This window comes from Channa argus, unplaced genomic scaffold (assembly GCF_033026475.1).
Source record: "Channa argus isolate prfri unplaced genomic scaffold, Channa argus male v1.0 Contig016, whole genome shotgun sequence".
In the NCBI taxonomy this organism is placed as follows: Eukaryota; Metazoa; Chordata; class Actinopteri; order Anabantiformes; family Channidae; genus Channa; species Channa argus.
Window position 1 is genome coordinate 170,032 of NW_027125235.1, and position 17,926 is coordinate 187,957.

General features: G+C 55.6%; 34 non-coding genes across 34 annotated transcripts; all 34 read right to left on the reverse strand.

The window, feature by feature from the left end:
* Positions 1–339: 339 nt before the first annotated feature.
* On the reverse strand, positions 340–530 carry LOC137114001 (U2 spliceosomal RNA). Its single transcript, XR_010913117.1, has one exon. It is a non-coding gene; the product is annotated as a U2 spliceosomal RNA (small nuclear RNA).
* A 181-nt stretch (positions 531–711) lies between these two features.
* Positions 712–827, reverse strand: LOC137113445 (U5 spliceosomal RNA). Its single transcript, XR_010912575.1, has one exon. It is a non-coding gene; the product is annotated as a U5 spliceosomal RNA (small nuclear RNA).
* Positions 828–1,378: 551 nt separating this feature from the next.
* Positions 1,379–1,569, reverse strand: LOC137114007 (U2 spliceosomal RNA). Its single transcript, XR_010913122.1, has one exon. It is a non-coding gene; the product is annotated as a U2 spliceosomal RNA (small nuclear RNA).
* Positions 1,570–1,750: 181 nt separating this feature from the next.
* LOC137113764 (U5 spliceosomal RNA) lies at positions 1,751–1,866 on the reverse strand. The gene has a single exon (XR_010912885.1). It is a non-coding gene; the product is annotated as a U5 spliceosomal RNA (small nuclear RNA).
* Positions 1,867–2,417: 551 nt separating this feature from the next.
* On the reverse strand, positions 2,418–2,608 carry LOC137114008 (U2 spliceosomal RNA). The gene has a single exon (XR_010913123.1). It is a non-coding gene; the product is annotated as a U2 spliceosomal RNA (small nuclear RNA).
* A 181-nt stretch (positions 2,609–2,789) lies between these two features.
* On the reverse strand, positions 2,790–2,905 carry LOC137113446 (U5 spliceosomal RNA). The gene has a single exon (XR_010912576.1). It is a non-coding gene; the product is annotated as a U5 spliceosomal RNA (small nuclear RNA).
* Positions 2,906–3,456: 551 nt separating this feature from the next.
* LOC137114009 (U2 spliceosomal RNA) lies at positions 3,457–3,647 on the reverse strand. Its single transcript, XR_010913124.1, has one exon. It is a non-coding gene; the product is annotated as a U2 spliceosomal RNA (small nuclear RNA).
* Positions 3,648–3,828: 181 nt separating this feature from the next.
* LOC137113448 (U5 spliceosomal RNA) lies at positions 3,829–3,944 on the reverse strand. Its single transcript, XR_010912577.1, has one exon. It is a non-coding gene; the product is annotated as a U5 spliceosomal RNA (small nuclear RNA).
* Positions 3,945–4,495: 551 nt separating this feature from the next.
* Positions 4,496–4,686, reverse strand: LOC137114010 (U2 spliceosomal RNA). Its single transcript, XR_010913125.1, has one exon. It is a non-coding gene; the product is annotated as a U2 spliceosomal RNA (small nuclear RNA).
* A 181-nt stretch (positions 4,687–4,867) lies between these two features.
* On the reverse strand, positions 4,868–4,983 carry LOC137113449 (U5 spliceosomal RNA). The gene has a single exon (XR_010912578.1). It is a non-coding gene; the product is annotated as a U5 spliceosomal RNA (small nuclear RNA).
* A 593-nt stretch (positions 4,984–5,576) lies between these two features.
* On the reverse strand, positions 5,577–5,692 carry LOC137113450 (U5 spliceosomal RNA). The gene has a single exon (XR_010912579.1). It is a non-coding gene; the product is annotated as a U5 spliceosomal RNA (small nuclear RNA).
* A 551-nt stretch (positions 5,693–6,243) lies between these two features.
* On the reverse strand, positions 6,244–6,434 carry LOC137113503 (U2 spliceosomal RNA). Its single transcript, XR_010912631.1, has one exon. It is a non-coding gene; the product is annotated as a U2 spliceosomal RNA (small nuclear RNA).
* Positions 6,435–6,615: 181 nt separating this feature from the next.
* On the reverse strand, positions 6,616–6,731 carry LOC137113452 (U5 spliceosomal RNA). Its single transcript, XR_010912581.1, has one exon. It is a non-coding gene; the product is annotated as a U5 spliceosomal RNA (small nuclear RNA).
* A 551-nt stretch (positions 6,732–7,282) lies between these two features.
* LOC137114011 (U2 spliceosomal RNA) lies at positions 7,283–7,473 on the reverse strand. Its single transcript, XR_010913126.1, has one exon. It is a non-coding gene; the product is annotated as a U2 spliceosomal RNA (small nuclear RNA).
* A 181-nt stretch (positions 7,474–7,654) lies between these two features.
* LOC137113453 (U5 spliceosomal RNA) lies at positions 7,655–7,770 on the reverse strand. The gene has a single exon (XR_010912582.1). It is a non-coding gene; the product is annotated as a U5 spliceosomal RNA (small nuclear RNA).
* Positions 7,771–8,321: 551 nt separating this feature from the next.
* Positions 8,322–8,512, reverse strand: LOC137114012 (U2 spliceosomal RNA). The gene has a single exon (XR_010913127.1). It is a non-coding gene; the product is annotated as a U2 spliceosomal RNA (small nuclear RNA).
* Positions 8,513–8,693: 181 nt separating this feature from the next.
* LOC137113454 (U5 spliceosomal RNA) lies at positions 8,694–8,809 on the reverse strand. Its single transcript, XR_010912583.1, has one exon. It is a non-coding gene; the product is annotated as a U5 spliceosomal RNA (small nuclear RNA).
* Positions 8,810–9,360: 551 nt separating this feature from the next.
* Positions 9,361–9,551, reverse strand: LOC137114374 (U2 spliceosomal RNA). The gene has a single exon (XR_010913477.1). It is a non-coding gene; the product is annotated as a U2 spliceosomal RNA (small nuclear RNA).
* Positions 9,552–9,732: 181 nt separating this feature from the next.
* LOC137113455 (U5 spliceosomal RNA) lies at positions 9,733–9,848 on the reverse strand. The gene has a single exon (XR_010912584.1). It is a non-coding gene; the product is annotated as a U5 spliceosomal RNA (small nuclear RNA).
* A 552-nt stretch (positions 9,849–10,400) lies between these two features.
* LOC137114353 (U2 spliceosomal RNA) lies at positions 10,401–10,591 on the reverse strand. The gene has a single exon (XR_010913457.1). It is a non-coding gene; the product is annotated as a U2 spliceosomal RNA (small nuclear RNA).
* Positions 10,592–10,772: 181 nt separating this feature from the next.
* LOC137113456 (U5 spliceosomal RNA) lies at positions 10,773–10,888 on the reverse strand. Its single transcript, XR_010912585.1, has one exon. It is a non-coding gene; the product is annotated as a U5 spliceosomal RNA (small nuclear RNA).
* A 551-nt stretch (positions 10,889–11,439) lies between these two features.
* LOC137114014 (U2 spliceosomal RNA) lies at positions 11,440–11,630 on the reverse strand. Its single transcript, XR_010913129.1, has one exon. It is a non-coding gene; the product is annotated as a U2 spliceosomal RNA (small nuclear RNA).
* A 181-nt stretch (positions 11,631–11,811) lies between these two features.
* On the reverse strand, positions 11,812–11,927 carry LOC137113457 (U5 spliceosomal RNA). The gene has a single exon (XR_010912586.1). It is a non-coding gene; the product is annotated as a U5 spliceosomal RNA (small nuclear RNA).
* Positions 11,928–12,478: 551 nt separating this feature from the next.
* Positions 12,479–12,669, reverse strand: LOC137114015 (U2 spliceosomal RNA). The gene has a single exon (XR_010913130.1). It is a non-coding gene; the product is annotated as a U2 spliceosomal RNA (small nuclear RNA).
* Positions 12,670–12,850: 181 nt separating this feature from the next.
* LOC137113329 (U5 spliceosomal RNA) lies at positions 12,851–12,966 on the reverse strand. Its single transcript, XR_010912463.1, has one exon. It is a non-coding gene; the product is annotated as a U5 spliceosomal RNA (small nuclear RNA).
* A 551-nt stretch (positions 12,967–13,517) lies between these two features.
* On the reverse strand, positions 13,518–13,708 carry LOC137114298 (U2 spliceosomal RNA). Its single transcript, XR_010913405.1, has one exon. It is a non-coding gene; the product is annotated as a U2 spliceosomal RNA (small nuclear RNA).
* A 181-nt stretch (positions 13,709–13,889) lies between these two features.
* LOC137113458 (U5 spliceosomal RNA) lies at positions 13,890–14,005 on the reverse strand. Its single transcript, XR_010912587.1, has one exon. It is a non-coding gene; the product is annotated as a U5 spliceosomal RNA (small nuclear RNA).
* Positions 14,006–14,556: 551 nt separating this feature from the next.
* LOC137114016 (U2 spliceosomal RNA) lies at positions 14,557–14,747 on the reverse strand. The gene has a single exon (XR_010913131.1). It is a non-coding gene; the product is annotated as a U2 spliceosomal RNA (small nuclear RNA).
* A 181-nt stretch (positions 14,748–14,928) lies between these two features.
* LOC137113459 (U5 spliceosomal RNA) lies at positions 14,929–15,044 on the reverse strand. Its single transcript, XR_010912588.1, has one exon. It is a non-coding gene; the product is annotated as a U5 spliceosomal RNA (small nuclear RNA).
* Positions 15,045–15,595: 551 nt separating this feature from the next.
* LOC137114017 (U2 spliceosomal RNA) lies at positions 15,596–15,786 on the reverse strand. The gene has a single exon (XR_010913132.1). It is a non-coding gene; the product is annotated as a U2 spliceosomal RNA (small nuclear RNA).
* A 181-nt stretch (positions 15,787–15,967) lies between these two features.
* LOC137113460 (U5 spliceosomal RNA) lies at positions 15,968–16,083 on the reverse strand. The gene has a single exon (XR_010912589.1). It is a non-coding gene; the product is annotated as a U5 spliceosomal RNA (small nuclear RNA).
* Positions 16,084–16,634: 551 nt separating this feature from the next.
* LOC137114261 (U2 spliceosomal RNA) lies at positions 16,635–16,825 on the reverse strand. Its single transcript, XR_010913369.1, has one exon. It is a non-coding gene; the product is annotated as a U2 spliceosomal RNA (small nuclear RNA).
* A 181-nt stretch (positions 16,826–17,006) lies between these two features.
* Positions 17,007–17,122, reverse strand: LOC137113461 (U5 spliceosomal RNA). The gene has a single exon (XR_010912590.1). It is a non-coding gene; the product is annotated as a U5 spliceosomal RNA (small nuclear RNA).
* Positions 17,123–17,673: 551 nt separating this feature from the next.
* Positions 17,674–17,864, reverse strand: LOC137114018 (U2 spliceosomal RNA). The gene has a single exon (XR_010913133.1). It is a non-coding gene; the product is annotated as a U2 spliceosomal RNA (small nuclear RNA).
* Between the last annotated feature and the right edge of the window lie 62 nt (positions 17,865–17,926).

A 17,926-nucleotide genomic window follows, 5' to 3' on the forward strand; every position in this document is an offset into this window, starting at 1 on the left:
GATCTTGAGCGAGGAGCGATAAAAGGAGACGGGCAACGCGGGGAGCGGTAAACGGGCCCTGTGGCGGGATGGAAACGTTGCCCCCTATGCCTGCAGGCGGAAATGCAGAACGCGCACGGGGGCCCTGTTGTTGCTACACCTTGCTGTGGCGCGCTGCACTTTTCGGCCAGTTGTCATGGCTGACAAAGCGTAATTGCAAGAAGACAAAAACCAAAGGAGCCTACCGAGAAGCCGCCACTAAGCCGGCAGGGGTACTTAGCGTGACCCCCGGCGGCCGTCCCATTTGGCTCACGCCCTGAAAAGCTGAGCAAGTTTTTTTTTTTTGTCCACAGGTGGAGAGAAGGCTGCACCGTTCCCAGCGGCACTGCAAGGCCAGGTCGATGCGTGGAGTGAACGGAGCAAGCCCCTTTTTCAGCTCCCGGTTCTAAAAATCCGTTTAATAAGTTGTCCCCGTGTAGAGGACATATCAGATATTAAACTGATAAGAACAGATACTACACTTGATCTTAGCCAAAAGGCCGAGAAGCGATGACCCCCACTCTTTGCTGCCTGAGCCAACCTCCTCTGACACTTCTCAAGTGTCGCGGTGCAGTATTGTTAACTGGACGTAACACTGGCCGCTGCTGAGCACCCACCCACGGCCGTGCTCTCTTTGCACAGGCCGACCTCTCCACGGACACAGCTGCTTTGACGTTTGACAAACTCACAGGGCTCTGCCAGAAGGCAAAGCCTGCCAAAAATGGAATTTAACTCATTGGTATTCCTCTCCACGGAAGTCTTTAGTAAAAGGCGAAAGACTTGTGCGTGATGAAGAGAAACCAGAGTAAGGACGCTCCTGCCTTCGTGTGGGGCCGAAGTCCCTCGTCGCACCACTCACCACCTTCGCGGAACCCCCTTCTCGGCTTGCGAGGCGTTCCATTTCCCAGGCAGCTCCCATTTCCCTGAGGCCGCCCCGGCCCTTTGGCCGAGCCAATCAGATTGCGGACAGACTAAGATCCTGCCTTTTCCAGGCGGGCTAGCAAACGCTCAGCTGCTTGCAGATCTTGAGCGAGGAGCGAGAAAAGGAGACGGGCAACGCGGGGAGCGGTAAACGGGCCCTGTGGCGGGATGGAAACGTTGCCCCCTATGCCTGCAGGCGGAAATGCAGAACGCGCACGGGGGCCCTGTTGTTGCTACACCTTGCTGTGGCGCGCTGCACTTTTCGGCCAGTTGTCATGGCTGACAAAGCGTAATTGCAAGAAGACAAAAACCAAAGGAGCCTACCGAGAAGCCGCCACTAAGTCGGCAGGGGTACTTAGCGTGACCCCCGGCGGCCGTCCCATTTGGCTCACGCCCTGAAAAGCTGAGCAAGTTTTTTTTTTTTGTCCACAGGTGGAGAGAAGGCTGCACCGTTCCCAGCGGCACTGCAAGGCCAGGTCGATGCGTGGAGTGAACGGAGCAAGCCCCTTTTTCAGCTCCCGGTTCTAAAAATCCGTTTAATAAGTTGTCCCCGTGTAGAGGACATATCAGATATTAAACTGATAAGAACAGATACTACACTTGATCTTAGCCAAAAGGCCGAGAAGCGATGACCCCCACTCTTTGCTGCGTGAGCCAACCTCCTCTGACACTTCTCAAGTGTCGCGGTGCAGTATTGTTAACTGGACGTAACACTGGCCGCTGCTGAGCACCCACCCACGGCCGTGCTCTCTTTGCACAGGCCGACCTCTCCACGGACACAGCTGCTTTGACGTTTGACAAACTCACAGGGCTCTGCCAGAAGGCAAAGCCTGCCAAAAATGGAATTTAACTCATTGGTATTCCTCTCCACGGAAGTCTTTAGTAAAAGGCAAAAGACTTGTGCGTGATGAAGAGAAACCAGAGTAAGGACGCTCCTGCCTTCGTGTGGGGCCGAAGTCCCTCGTCGCACCACTCACCACCTTCGCGGAACCCCCTTCTCGGCTTGCGAGGCGTTCCATTTCCCAGGCAGCTCCCATTTCCCTGAGGCCGCCCCGGCCCTTTGGCCGAGCCAATCAGATTGCGGACAGACTAAGATCCTGCCTTTTCCAGGCGGGCTAGCAAACGCTCAGCTGCTTGCAGATCTTGAGCGAGGAGCGAGAAAAGGAGACGGGCAACGCGGGGAGCGGTAAACGGGCCCTGTGGCGGGATGGAAACGTTGCCCCCTATGCCTGCAGGGGGAAATGCAGAACGCGCACGGGGGCCCTGTTGTTGCTACACCTTGCTGTGGCGCGCTGCACTTTTCGGCCAGTTGTCATGGCTGACAAAGCGTAATTGCAAGAAGACAAAAACCAAAGGAGCCTACCGAGAAGCCGCCACTAAGTCGGCAGGGGTACTTAGCGTGACCCCCGGCGGCCGTCCCATTTGGCTCACGCCCTGAAAAGCTGAGCAAGTTTTTTTTTTTTGTCCACAGGTGGAGAGAAGGCTGCACCGTTCCCAGCGGCACTGCAAGGCCAGGTCGATGCGTGGAGTGAACGGAGCAAGCCCCTTTTTCAGCTCCCGGTTCTAAAAATCCGTTTAATAAGTTGTCCCCGTGTAGAGGACATATCAGATATTAAACTGATAAGAACAGATACTACACTTGATCTTAGCCAAAAGGCCGAGAAGCGATGACCCCCACTCTTTGCTGCCTGAGCCAACCTCCTCTGACACTTCTCAAGTGTCGCGGTGCAGTATTGTTAACTGGACGTAACACTGGCCGCTGCTGAGCACCCACCCACGGCCGTGCTCTCTTTGCACAGGCCGACCTCTCCACGGACACAGCTGCTTTGACGTTTGACAAACTCACAGGGCTCTGCCAGAAGGCAAAGCCTGCCAAAAATGGAATTTAACTCATTGGTATTCCTCTCCACGGAAGTCTTTAGTAAAAGGCGAAAGACTTGTGCGTGATGAAGAGAAACCAGAGTAAGGACGCTCCTGCCTTCGTGTGGGGCCGAAGTCGCTCGTCGCACCACTCACCACCTTCGCGGAACCCCCTTCTCGGCTTGCGAGGCGTTCCATTTCCCAGGCAGCTCCCATTTCCCTGAGGCCGCCCCGGCCCTTTGGCCGAGCCAATCAGATTGCGGACAGACTAAGATCCTGCCTTTTCCAGGCGGGCTAGCAAACGCTCAGCTGCTTGCAGATCTTGAGCGAGGAGCGAGAAAAGGAGACGGGCAACGCGGGGAGCGGTAAACGGGCCCTGTGGCGGGATGGAAACGTTGCCCCCTATGCCTGCAGGGGGAAATGCAGAACGCGCACGGGGGCCCTGTTGTTGCTACACCTTGCTGTGGCGCGCTGCACTTTTCGGCCAGTTGTCATGGCTGACAAAGCGTAATTGCAAGAAGACAAAAACCAAAGGAGCCTACCGAGAAGCCGCCACTAAGTCGGCAGGGGTACTTAGCGTGACCCCCGGCGGCCGTCCCATTTGGCTCACGCCCTGAAAAGCTGAGCAAGTTTTTTTTTTTTGTCCACAGGTGGAGAGAAGGCTGCACCGTTCCCAGCGGCACTGCAAGGCCAGGTCGATGCGTGGAGTGAACGGAGCAAGCCCCTTTTTCAGCTCCCGGTTCTAAAAATCCGTTTAATAAGTTGTCCCCGTGTAGAGGACATATCAGATATTAAACTGATAAGAACAGATACTACACTTGATCTTAGCCAAAAGGCCGAGAAGCGATGACCCCCACTCTTTGCTGCCTGAGCCAACCTCCTCTGACACTTCTCAAGTGTCGCGGTGCAGTATTGTTAACTGGACGTAACACTGGCCGCTGCTGAGCACCCACCCACGGCCGTGCTCTCTTTGCACAGGCCGACCTCTCCACGGACACAGCTGCTTTGACGTTTGACAAACTCACAGGGCTCTGCCAGAAGGCAAAGCCTGCCAAAAATGGAATTTAACTCATTGGTATTCCTCTCCACGGAAGTCTTTAGTAAAAGGCGAAAGACTTGTGCGTGATGAAGAGAAACCAGAGTAAGGACGCTCCTGCCTTCGTGTGGGGCCGAAGTCCCTCGTCGCACCACTCACCACCTTCGCGGAACCCCCTTCTCGGCTTGCGAGGCGTTCCATTTCCCAGGCAGCTCCCATTTCCCTGAGGCCGCCCCGGCCCTTTGGCCGAGCCAATCAGATTGCGGACAGACTAAGATCCTGCCTTTTCCAGGCGGGCTAGCAAACGCTCAGCTGCTTGCAGATCTTGAGCGAGGAGCGAGAAAAGGAGACGGGCAACGCGGGGAGCGGTAAACGGGCCCTGTGGCGGGATGGAAACGTTGCCCCCTATGCCTGCAGGGGGAAATGCAGAACGCGCACGGGGGCCCTGTTGTTGCTACACCTTGCTGTGGCGCGCTGCACTTTTCGGCCAGTTGTCATGGCTGACAAAGCGTAATTGCAAGAAGACAAAAACCAAAGGAGCCTACCGAGAAGCCGCCACTAAGTCGGCAGGGGTACTTAGCGTGACCCCCGGCGGCCGTCCCATTTGGCTCACGCCCTGAAAAGCTGAGCAAGTTTTTTTTTTTTGTCCACAGGTGGAGAGAAGGCTGCACCGTTCCCAGCGGCACTGCAAGGCCAGGTCGATGCGTGGAGTGAACGGAGCAAGCCCCTTTTTCAGCTCCCGGTTCTAAAAATCCGTTTAATAAGTTGTCCCCGTGTAGAGGACATATCAGATATTAAACTGATAAGAACAGATACTACACTTGATCTTAGCCAAAAGGCCGAGAAGCGATGACCCCCACTCTTTGCTGCCTGAGCCAACCTCCTCTGACACTTCTCAAGTGTCGCGGTGCAGTATTGTTAACTGGACGTAACACTGGCCGCTGCTGAGCACCCACCCACGGCCGTGCTCTCTTTGCACAGGCCGACCTCTCCACGGACACAGCTGCTTTGACGTTTGACAAACTCACAGGGCTCTGCCAGAAGGCAAAGCCTGCCAAAAATGGAATTTAACTCATTGGTATTCCTCTCCACGGAAGTCTTTAGTAAAAGGCGAAAGACTTGTGCGTGATGAAGAGAAACCAGAGTAAGGACGCTCCTGCCTTCGTGTGGGGCCGAAGTCCCTCGTCGCACCACTCACCACCTTCGCGGAACCCCCTTCTCGGCTTGCGAGGCGTTCCATTTCCCAGGCAGCTCCCATTTCCCTGAGGCCGCCCCGGCCCTTTGGCCGAGCCAATCAGATTGCGGACAGACTAAGATCCTGCCTTTTCCAGGCGGGCTAGCAAACGCTCAGCTGCTTGCAGATCTTGAGCGAGGAGCGAGAAAAGGAGACGGGCAACGCGGGGAGCGGTAAACGGGCCCTGTGGCGGGATGGAAACGTTGCCCCCTATGCCTGCAGGGGGAAATGCAGAACGCGCACGGGGGCCCTGTTGTTGCTACACCTTGCTGTGGCGCGCTGCACTTTTCGGCCAGTTGTCATGGCTGACAAAGCGTAATTGCAAGAAGACAAAAACCAAAGGAGCCTACCGAGAAGCCGCCACTAAGTCGGCAGGGGTACTTAGCGTGACCCCCGGCGGCCGTCCCATTTGGCTCACGCCCTGAAAAGCTGAGCAAGTTTTTTTTTTTTGCACAGGCCGACCTCTCCACAGACACAGCTGCTTTGACGTTTGACAAACTCACAGGGCTCTGCCAGAAGGCAAAGCCTGCCAAAAATGGAATTTAACTCATTGGTATTCCTCTCCACGGAAGTCTTTAGTAAAAGGCGAAAGACTTGTGCGTGATGAAGAGAAACCAGAGTAAGGACGCTCCTGCCTTCGTGTGGGGCCGAAGTCCCTCGTCGCACCACTCACCACCTTCGCGGAACCCCCTTCTCGGCTTGCGAGGCGTTCCATTTCCCAGGCAGCTCCCATTTCCCTGAGGCCGCCCCGGCCCTTTGGCCGAGCCAATCAGATTGCGGACAGACTAAGATCCTGCCTTTTCCAGGCGGGCTAGCAAACGCTCAGCTGCTTGCAGATCTTGAGCGAGGAGCGAGAAAAGGAGACGGGCAACGCGGGGAGCGGTAAACGGGCCCTGTGGCGGGATGGAAACGTTGCCCCCTATGCCTGCAGGGGGAAATGCAGAACGCGCACGGGGGCCCTGTTGTTGCTACACCTTGCTGTGGCGCGCTGCACTTTTCGGCCAGTTGTCATGGCTGACAAAGCGTAATTGCAAGAAGACAAAAACCAAAGGAGCCTACCGAGAAGCCGCCACTAAGTCGGCAGGGGTACTTAGCGTGACCCCCGGCGGCCGTCCCATTTGGCTCACGCCCTGAAAAGCTGAGCAAGTTTTTTTTTTTTGTCCACAGGTGGAGAGAAGGCTGCACCGTTCCCAGCGGCACTGCAAGGCCAGGTCGATGCGTGGAGTGAACGGAGCAAGCCCCTTTTTCAACTCCCGGTTCTAAAAATCCGTTTAATAAGTTGTCCCCGTGTAGAGGACATATCAGATATTAAACTGATAAGAACAGATACTACACTTGATCTTAGCCAAAAGGCCGAGAAGCGATGACCCCCACTCTTTGCTGCCTGAGCCAACCTCCTCTGACACTTCTCAAGTGTCGCGGTGCAGTATTGTTAACTGGACGTAACACTGGCCGCTGCTGAGCACCCACCCACGGCCGTGCTCTCTTTGCACAGGCCGACCTCTCCACGGACACAGCTGCTTTGACGTTTGACAAACTCACAGGGCTCTGCCAGAAGGCAAAGCCTGCCAAAAATGGAATTTAACTCATTGGTATTCCTCTCCACGGAAGTCTTTAGTAAAAGGCGAAAGACTTGTGCGTGATGAAGAGAAACCAGAGTAAGGACGCTCCTGCCTTCGTGTGGGGCCGAAGTCCCTCGTCGCACCACTCACCACCTTCGCGGAACCCCCTTCTCGGCTTGCGAGGCGTTCCATTTCCCAGGCAGCTCCCATTTCCCTGAGGCCGCCCCGGCCCTTTGGCCGAGCCAATCAGATTGCGGACAGACTAAGATCCTGCCTTTTCCAGGCGGGCTAGCAAACGCTCAGCTGCTTGCAGATCTTGAGCGAGGAGCGAGAAAAGGAGACGGGCAACGCGGGGAGCGGTAAACGGGCCCTGTGGCGGGATGGAAACGTTGCCCCCTATGCCTGCAGGCGGAAATGCAGAACGCGCACGGGGGCCCTGTTGTTGCTACACCTTGCTGTGGCGCGCTGCACTTTTCGGCCAGTTGTCATGGCTGACAAAGCGTAATTGCAAGAAGACAAAAACCAAAGGAGCCTACCGAGAAGCCGCCACTAAGTCGGCAGGGGTACTTAGCGTGACCCCCGGCGGCCGTCCCATTTGGCTCACGCCCTGAAAAGCTGAGCAAGTTTTTTTTTTTTGTCCACAGGTGGAGAGAAGGCTGCACCGTTCCCAGCGGCACTGCAAGGCCAGGTCGATGCGTGGAGTGAACGGAGCAAGCCCCTTTTTCAGCTCCCGGTTCTAAAAATCCGTTTAATAAGTTGTCCCCGTGTAGAGGACATATCAGATATTAAACTGATAAGAACAGATACTACACTTGATCTTAGCCAAAAGGCCGAGAAGCGATGACCCCCACTCTTTGCTGCCTGAGCCAACCTCCTCTGACACTTCTCAAGTGTCGCGGTGCAGTATTGTTAACTGGACGTAACACTGGCCGCTGCTGAGCACCCACCCACGGCCGTGCTCTCTTTGCACAGGCCGACCTCTCCACGGACACAGCTGCTTTGACGTTTGACAAACTCACAGGGCTCTGCCAGAAGGCAAAGCCTGCCAAAAATGGAATTTAACTCATTGGTATTCCTCTCCACGGAAGTCTTTAGTAAAAGGCGAAAGACTTGTGCGTGATGAAGAGAAACCAGAGTAAGGACGCTCCTGCCTTCGTGTGGGGCCGAAGTCCCTCGTCGCACCACTCACCACCTTCGCGGAACCCCCTTCTCGGCTTGCGAGGCGTTCCATTTCCCAGGCAGCTCCCATTTCCCTGAGGCCGCCCCGGCCCTTTGGCCGAGCCAATCAGATTGCGGACAGACTAAGATCCTGCCTTTTCCAGGCGGGCTAGCAAACGCTCAGCTGCTTGCAGATCTTGAGCGAGGAGCGAGAAAAGGAGACGGGCAACGCGGGGAGCGGTAAACGGGCCCTGTGGCGGGATGGAAACGTTGCCCCCTATGCCTGCAGGCGGAAATGCAGAACGCGCACGGGGGCCCTGTTGTTGCTACACCTTGCTGTGGCGCGCTGCACTTTTCGGCCAGTTGTCATGGCTGACAAAGCGTAATTGCAAGAAGACAAAAACCAAAGGAGCCTACCGAGAAGCCGCCACTAAGTCGGCAGGGGTACTTAGCGTGACCCCCGGCGGCCGTCCCATTTGGCTCACGCCCTGAAAAGCTGAGCAAGTTTTTTTTTTTTGTCCACAGGTGGAGAGAAGGCTGCACCGTTCCCAGCGGCACTGCAAGGCCAGGTCGATGCGTGGAGTGAACGGAGCAAGCCCCTTTTTCAGCTCCCGGTTCTAAAAATCCGTTTAATAAGTTGTCCCCGTGTAGAGGACATATCAGATATTAAACTGATAAGAACAGATACTACACTTGATCTTAGCCAAAAGGCCGAGAAGCGATGACCCCCACTCTTTGCTGCCTGAGCCAACCTCCTCTGACACTTCTCAAGTGTCGCGGTGCAGTATTGTTAACTGGACGTAACACTGGCCGCTGCTGAGCACCCACCCACGGCCGTGCTCTCTTTGCACAGGCCGACCTCTCCACGGACACAGCTGCTTTGACGTTTGACAAACTCACAGGGCTCTGCCAGAAGGCAAAGCCTGCCAAAAATGGAATTTAACTCATTGGTATTCCTCTCCACGGAAGTCTTTAGTAAAAGGCGAAAGACTTGTGCGTGATGAAGAGAAACCAGAGTAAGGACGCTCCTGCCTTCGTGTGGGGCCGAAGTCGCTCGTCGCACCACTCACCACCTTCGCGGAACCCCCTTCTCGGCTTGCGAGGCGTTCCATTTCCCAGGCAGCTCCCATTTCCCTGAGGCCGCCCCGGCCCTTTGGCCGAGCCAATCAGATTGCGGACAGACTAAGATCCTGCCTTTTCCAGGCGGGCTAGCAAACGCTCAGCTGCTTGCAGATCTTGAGCGAGGAGCGAGAAAAGGAGACGGGCAACGCGGGGAGCGGTAAACGGGCCCTGTGGCGGGATGGAAACGTTGCCCCCTATGCCTGCAGGGGGAAATGCAGAACGCGCACGGGGGCCCTGTTGTTGCTACACCTTGCTGTGGCGCGCTGCACTTTTCGGCCAGTTGTCATGGCTGACAAAGCGTAATTGCAAGAAGACAAAAACCAAAGGAGCCTACCGAGAAGCCGCCACTAAGTCGGCAGGGGTACTTAGCGTGACCCCCGGCGGCCGTCCCATTTGGCTCACGCCCTGAAAAGCTGAGCAAGTTTTTTTTTTTTGTCCACAGGTGGAGAGAAGGCTGCACCGTTCCCAGCGGCACTGCAAGGCCAGGTCGATGCGTGGAGTGAACGGAGCAAGCCCCTTTTTCAGCTCCCGGTTCTAAAAATCCGTTTAATAAGTTGTCCCCGTGTAGAGGACATATCAGATATTAAACTAATAAGAACAGATACTACACTTGATCTTAGCCAAAAGGCCGAGAAGCGATGACCCCCACTCTTTGCTGCCTGAGCCAACCTCCTCTGACACTTCTCAAGTGTCGCGGTGCAGTATTGTTAACTGGACGTAACACTGGCCGCTGCTGAGCACCCACCCACGGCCGTGCTCTCTTTGCACAGGCCGACCTCTCCACGGACACAGCTGCTTTGACGTTTGACAAACTCACAGGGCTCTGCCAGAAGGCAAAGCCTGCCAAAAATGGAATTTAACTCATTGGTATTCCTCTCCACGGAAGTCTTTAGTAAAAGGCGAAAGACTTGTGCGTGATGAAGAGAAACCAGAGTAAGGACGCTCCTGCCTTCGTGTGGGGCCGAAGTCCCTCGTCGCACCACTCACCACCTTCGCGGAACCCCCTTCTCGGCTTGCGAGGCGTTCCATTTCCCAGGCAGCTCCCATTTCCCTGAGGCCGCCCCGGCCCTTTGGCCGAGCCAATCAGATTGCGGACAGACTAAGATCCTGCCTTTTCCAGGCGGGCTAGCAAACGCTCAGCTGCTTGCAGATCTTGAGCGAGGAGCGAGAAAAGGAGACGGGCAACGCGGGGAGCGGTAAACGGGCCCTGTGGCGGGATGGAAACGTTGCCCCCTATGCCTGCAGGCGGAAATGCAGAACGCGCACGGGGGCCCTGTTGTTGCTACACCTTGCTGTGGCGCGCTGCACTTTTCGGCCAGTTGTCATGGCTGACAAAGCGTAATTGCAAGAAGACAAAAACCAAAGGAGCCTACCGAGAAGCCGCCACTAAGTCGGCAGGGGTACTTAGCGTGACCCCCGGCGGCCGTCCCATTTGGCTCACGCCCTGAAAAGCTGAGCAAGTTTTTTTTTTTTTGTCCACAGGTGGAGAGAAGGCTGCACCGTTCCCAGCGGCACTGCAAGGCCAGGTCGATGCGTGGAGTGAACGGAGCAAGCCCCTTTTTCAGCTCCCGGTTCTAAAAATCCGTTTAATAAGTTGTCCCCGTGTAGAGGACATATCAGATATTAAACTGATAAGAACAGGTACTACACTTGATCTTAGCCAAAAGGCCGAGAAGCGATGACCCCCACTCTTTGCTGCCTGAGCCAACCTCCTCTGACACTTCTCAAGTGTCGCGGTGCAGTATTGTTAACTGGACGTAACACTGGCCGCTGCTGAGCACCCACCCACGGCCGTGCTCTCTTTGCACAGGCCGACCTCTCCACGGACACAGCTGCTTTGACGTTTGACAAACTCACAGGGCTCTGCCAGAAGGCAAAGCCTGCCAAAAATGGAATTTAACTCATTGGTATTCCTCTCCACGGAAGTCTTTAGTAAAAGGCGAAAGACTTGTGCGTGATGAAGAGAAACCAGAGTAAGGACGCTCCTGCCTTCGTGTGGGGCCGAAGTCCCTCGTCGCACCACTCACCACCTTCGCGGAACCCCCTTCTCGGCTTGCGAGGCGTTCCATTTCCCAGGCAGCTCCCATTTCCCTGAGGCCGCCCCGGCCCTTTGGCCGAGCCAATCAGATTGCGGACAGACTAAGATCCTGCCTTTTCCAGGCGGGCTAGCAAACGCTCAGCTGCTTGCAGATCTTGAGCGAGGAGCGAGAAAAGGAGACGGGCAACGCGGGGAGCGGTAAACGGGCCCTGTGGCGGGATGGAAACGTTGCCCCCTATGCCTGCAGGCGGAAATGCAGAACGCGCACGGGGGCCCTGTTGTTGCTACACCTTGCTGTGGCGCGCTGCACTTTTCGGCCAGTTGTCATGGCTGACAAAGCGTAATTGCAAGAAGACAAAAACCAAAGGAGCCTACCGAGAAGCCGCCACTAAGTCGGCAGGGGTACTTAGCGTGACCCCCGGCGGCCGTCCCATTTGGCTCACGCCCTGAAAAGCTGAGCAAGTTTTTTTTTTTTGTCCACAGGTGGAGAGAAGGCTGCACCGTTCCCAGCGGCACTGCAAGGCCAGGTCGATGCGTGGAGTGAACGGAGCAAGCCCCTTTTTCAGCTCCCGGTTCTAAAAATCCGTTTAATAAGTTGTCCCCGTGTAGAGGACATATCAGATATTAAACTGATAAGAACAGATACTACACTTGATCTTAGCCAAAAGGCCGAGAAGCGATGACCCCCACTCTTTGCTGCCTGAGCCAACCTCCTCTGACACTTCTCAAGTGTCGCGGTGCAGTATTGTTAACTGGACGTAACACTGGCCGCTGCTGAGCACCCACCCACGGCCGTGCTCTCTTTGCACAGGCCGACCTCTCCACGGACACAGCTGCTTTGACGTTTGACAAACTCACAGGGCTCTGCCAGAAGGCAAAGCCTGCCAAAAATGGAATTTAACTCATTGGTATTCCTCTCCACGGAAGTCTTTAGTAAAAGGCGAAAGACTTGTGCGTGATGAAGAGAAACCAGAGTAAGGACGCTCCTGCCTTCGTGTGGGGCCGAAGTCCCTCGTCGCACCACTCACCACCTTCGCGGAACCCCCTTCTCGGCTTGCGAGGCGTTCCATTTCCCAGGCAGCTCCCATTTCCCTGAGGCCGCCCCGGCCCTTTGGCCGAGCCAATCAGATTGCGGACAGACTAAGATCCTGCCTTTTCCAGGCGGGCTAGCAAACGCTCAGCTGCTTGCAGATCTTGAGCGAGGAGCGAGAAAAGGAGACGGGCAACGCGGGGAGCGGTAAACGGGCCCTGTGGCGGGATGGAAACGTTGCCCCCTATGCCTGCAGGCGGAAATGCAGAACGCGCACGGGGGCCCTGTTGTTGCTACACCTTGCTGTGGCGCGCTGCACTTTTCGGCCAGTTGTCATGGCTGACAAAGCGTAATTGCAAGAAGACAAAAACCAAAGGAGCCTACCGAGAAGCCGCCACTAAGTCAGCAGGGGTACTTAGCGTGACCCCCGGCGGCCGTCCCATTTGGCTCACGCCCTGAAAAGCTGAGCAAGTTTTTTTTTTTTGTCCACAGGTGGAGAGAAGGCTGCACCGTTCCCAGCGGCACTGCAAGGCCAGGTCGATGCGTGGAGTGAACGGAGCAAGCCCCTTTTTCAGCTCCCGGTTCTAAAAATCCGTTTAATAAGTTGTCCCCGTGTAGAGGACATATCAGATATTAAACTGATAAGAACAGATACTACACTTGATCTTAGCCAAAAGGCCGAGAAGCGATGACCCCCACTCTTTGCTGCGTGAGCCAACCTCCTCTGACACTTCTCAAGTGTCGCGGTGCAGTATTGTTAACTGGACGTAACACTGGCCGCTGCTGAGCACCCACCCACGGCCGTGCTCTCTTTGCACAGGCCGACCTCTCCACGGACACAGCTGCTTTGACGTTTGACAAACTCACAGGGCTCTGCCAGAAGGCAAAGTCTGCCAAAAATGGAATTTAACTCATTGGTATTCCTCTCCACGGAAGTCTTTAGTAAAAGGCGAAAGACTTGTGCGTGATGAAGAGAAACCAGAGTAAGGACGCTCCTGCCTTCGTGTGGGGCCGAAGTCCCTCGTCGCACCACTCACCACCTTCGCGGAACCCCCTTCTCGGCTTGCGAGGCGTTCCATTTCCCAGGCAGCTCCCATTTCCCTGAGGCCGCCCCGGCCCTTTGGCCGAGCCAATCAGATTGCGGACAGACTAAGATCCTGCCTTTTCCAGGCGGGCTAGCAAACGCTCAGCTGCTTGCAGATCTTGAGCGAGGAGCGAGAAAAGGAGACGGGCAACGCGGGGAGCGGTAAACGGGCCCTGTGGCGGGATGGAAACGTTGCCCCCTATGCCTGCAGGGGGAAATGCAGAACGCGCACGGGGGCCCTGTTGTTGCTACACCTTGCTGTGGCGCGCTGCACTTTTCGGCCAGTTGTCATGGCTGACAAAGCGTAATTGCAAGAAGACAAAAACCAAAGGAGCCTACCGAGAAGCCGCCACTAAGTCGGCAGGGGTACTTAGCGTGACCCCCGGCGGCCGTCCCATTTGGCTCACGCCCTGAAAAGCTGAGCAAGTTTTTTTTTTTTGTCCACAGGTGGAGAGAAGGCTGCACCGTTCCCAGCGGCACTGCAAGGCCAGGTCGATGCGTGGAGTGAACGGAGCAAGCCCCTTTTTCAGCTCCCGGTTCTAAAAATCCGTTTAATAAGTTGTCCCCGTGTAGAGAACATATCAGATATTAAACTGATAAGAACAGATACTACACTTGATCTTAGCCAAAAGGCCGAGAAGCGATGACCCCCACTCTTTGCTGCCTGAGCCAACCTCCTCTGACACTTCTCAAGTGTCGCGGTGCAGTATTGTTAACTGGACGTAACACTGGCCGCTGCTGAGCACCCACCCACGGCCGTGCTCTCTTTGCACAGGCCGACCTCTCCACGGACACAGCTGCTTTGACGTTTGACAAACTCACAGGGCTCTGCCAGAAGGCAAAGCCTGCCAAAAATGGAATTTAACTCATTGGTATTCCTCTCCACGGAAGTCTTTAGTAAAAGGCGAAAGACTTGTGCGTGATGAAGAGAAACCAGAGTAAGGACGCTCCTGCCTTCGTGTGGGGCCGAAGTCCCTCGTCGCACCACTCACCACCTTCGCGGAACCCCCTTCTCGGCTTGCGAGGCGTTCCATTTCCCAGGCAGCTCCCATTTCCATGAGGCCGCCCCGGCCCTTTGGCCGAGCCAATCAGATTGCGGACAGACTAAGATCCTGCCTTTTCCAGGCGGGCTAGCAAACGCTCAGCTGCTTGCAGATCTTGAGCGAGGAGCGAGAAAAGGAGACGGGCAACGCGGGGAGCGGTAAACGGGCCCTGTGGCGGGATGGAAACGTTGCCCCCTATGCCTGCAGGGGGAAATGCAGAACGCGCACGGGGGCCCTGTTGTTGCTACACCTTGCTGTGGCGCGCTGCACTTTTCGGCCAGTTGTCATGGCTGACAAAGCGTAATTGCAAGAAGACAAAAACCAAAGGAGCCTACCGAGAAGCCGCCACTAAGTCGGCAGGGGTACTTAGCGTGACCCCCGGCGGCCGTCCCATTTGGCTCACGCCCTGAAAAGCTGAGCAAGTTTTTTTTTTTTGTCCACAGGTGGAGAGAAGGCTGCACCGTTCCCAGCGGCACTGCAAGGCCAGGTCGATGCGTGGAGTGAACGGAGCAAGCCCCTTTTTCAGCTCCCGGTTCTAAAAATCCGTTTAATAAGTTGTCCCCGTGTAGAGGACATATCAGATATTAAACTGATAAGAACAGATACTACACTTGATCTTAGCCAAAAGGCCGAGAAGCGATGACCCCCACTCTTTGCTGCCTGAGCCAACCTCCTCTGACACTTCTCAAGTGTCGCGGTGCAGTATTGTTAACTGGACGTAACACTGGCCGCTGCTGAGCACCCACCCACGGCCGTGCTCTCTTTGCACAGGCCGACCTCTCCACGGACACAGCTGCTTTGACGTTTGACAAACTCACAGGGCTCTGCCAGAAGGCAAAGCCTGCCAAAAATGGAATTTAACTCATTGGTATTCCTCTCCACGGAAGTCTTTAGTAAAAGGCGAAAGACTTGTGCGTGATGAAGAGAAACCAGAGTAAGGACGCTCCTGCCTTCGTGTGGGGCCGAAGTCCCTCGTCGCACCACTCACCACCTTCGCGGAACCCCCTTCTCGGCTTGCGAGGCGTTCCATTTCCCAGGCAGCTCCCATTTCCCTGAGGCCGCCCCGGCCCTTTGGCCGAGCCAATCAGATTGCGGACAGACTAAGATCCTGCCTTTTCCAGGCGGGCTAGCAAACGCTCAGCTGCTTGCAGATCTTGAGCGAGGAGCGAGAAAAGGAGACGGGCAACGCGGGGAGCGGTAAACGGGCCCTGTGGCGGGATGGAAACGTTGCCCCCTATGCCTGCAGGGGGAAATGCAGAACGCGCACGGGGGCCCTGTTGTTGCTACACCTTGCTGTGGCGCGCTGCACTTTTCGGCCAGTTGTCATGGCTGACAAAGCGTAATTGCAAGAAGACAAAAACCAAAGGAGCCTACCGAGAAGCCGCCACTAAGTCGGCAGGGGTACTTAGCGTGACCCCCGGCGGCCGTCCCATTTGGCTCACGCCCTGAAAAGCTGAGCAAGTTTTTTTTTTTTGTCCACAGGTGGAGAGAAGGCTGCACCGTTCCCAGCGGCACTGCAAGGCCAGGTCGATGCGTGGAGTGAACGGAGCAAGCCCCTTTTTCAGCTCCCGGTTCTAAAAATCCGTTTAATAAGTTGTCCCCGTGTAGAGGACATATCAGATATTAAACTGATAAGAACAGATACTACACTTGATCTTAGCCAAAAGGCCGAGAAGCGATGACCCCCACTCTTTGCTGCCTGAGCCAACCTCCTCTGACACTTCTCAAGTGTCGCGGTGCAGTATTGTTAACTGGACGTAACACTGGCCGCTGCTGAGCACCCACCCACGGCCGTGCTCTCTTTGCACAGGCCGACCTCTCCACGGACACAGCTGCTTTGACGTTTGACAAACTCACAGGGCTCTGCCAGAAGGCAAAGCCTGCCAAAAATGGAATTTAACTCATTGGTATTCCTCTCCACGGAAGTCTTTAGTAAAAGGCGAAAGACTTGTGCGTGATGAAGAGAAACCAGAGTAAGGACGCTCCTGCCTTCGTGTGGGGCCGAAGTCCCTCGTCGCACCACTCACCACCTTCGCGGAACCCCCTTCTCGGCTTGCGAGGCGTTCCATTTCCCAGGCAGCTCCCATTTCCCTGAGGCCGCCCCGGCCCTTTGGCCGAGCCAATCAGATTGCGGACAACCTAAGATCCTGCCTTTTCCAGGCGGGCTAGCAAACGCTCAGCTGCTTGCAGATCTTGAGCGAGGAGCGAGAAAAGGAGACGGGCAACGCGGGGAGCGGTAAACGGGCCCTGTGGCGGGATGGAAACGTTGCCCCCTATGCCTGCAGGCGGAAATGCAGAACGCGCACGGGGGCCCTGTTGTTGCTACACCTTGCTGTGGCGCGCTGCACTTTTCGGCCAGTTGTCATGGCTGACAAAGCGTAATTGCAAGAAGACAAAAACCAAAGGAGCCTACCGAGAAGCCGCCACTAAGTCGGCAGGGGTACTTAGCGTGACCCCCGGCGGCCGTCCCATTTGGCTCACGCCCTGAAAAGCTGAGCAAGTTTTTTTTTTTTGTCCACAGGTGGAGAGAAGGCTGCACCGTTCCCAGCGGCACTGCAAGGCCAGGTCGATGCGTGGAGTGAACGGAGCAAGCCCCTTTTTCAGCTCCCGGTTCTAAAAATCCGTTTAATAAGTTGTCCCCGTGTAGAGGACATATCAGATATTAAACTGATAAGAACAGATACTACACTTGATCTTAGCCAAAAGGCTGAGAAGCGATGACCCCCACTCTTTGCTGCCTGAGCCAACCTCCTCTGACACTTCTCAAGTGTCGCGGTGCAGTATTGTTAACTGGACGTAACACTGGCCGCTGCTGAGCACCCACCCACGGCCGTGCTCTCTTTGCACAGGCCGACCTCTCCACGGACACAGCTGCTTTGACGTTTGACAAACTCACAGGGCTCTGCCAGAAGGCAAAGCCTGCCAAAAATGGAATTTAACTCATTGGTATTCCTCTCCACGGAAGTCTTTAGTAAAAGGCGAAAGACTTGTGCGTGATGAAGAGAAACCAGAGTAAGGACGCTCCTGCCTTCGTGTGGGGCCGAAGTCCCTCGTCGCACCACTCACCACCTTCGCGGAACCCCCTTCTCGGCTTGCGAGGCGTTCCATTTCCCAGGCAGCTCCCATTTCCCTGAGGCCGCCCCGGCCCTTTGGCCGAGCCAATCAGATTGCGGACAGACTAAGATCCTGCCTTTTCCAGGCGGGCTAGCAAACGCTCAGCTGCTTGCAGATCTTGAGCGAGGAGCGAGAAAAGGAGACGGGCAACGCGGGGAGCGGTAAACGGGCCCTGTGGCGGGATGGAAACGTTGCCCCCTATGCCTGCAGGGGGAAATGCAGAACGCGCACGGGGGCCCTGTTGTTGCTACACCTTGCTGTGGCGCGCTGCACTTTTCGGCCAGTTGTCATGGCTGACAAAGCGTAATTGCAAGAAGACAAAAACCAAAGGAGCCTACCGAGAAGCCGCCACTAAGTCGGCAGGGGTACTTAGCGTGACCCCCGGCGGCCGTCCCATTTGGCTCACGCCCTGAAAAGCTGAGCAAGTTTTTTTTTTTTGTCCACAGGTGGAGAGAAGGCTGCACCGTTCCCAGCGGCACTGCAAGGCCAGGTCGATGCGTGGAGTGAACGGAGCAAGCCCCTTTTTCAGCTCCCGGTTCTAAAAATCCGTTTAATAAGTTGTCCCCGTGTAGAGGACATATCAGATATTAAACTGATAAGAACAGATACTACACTTGATCTTAGCCAAAAGGCCGAGAAGCGATGACCCCCACTCTTTGCTGCCTGAGCCAACCTCCTCTGACACTTCTCAAGTGTCGCGGTGCAG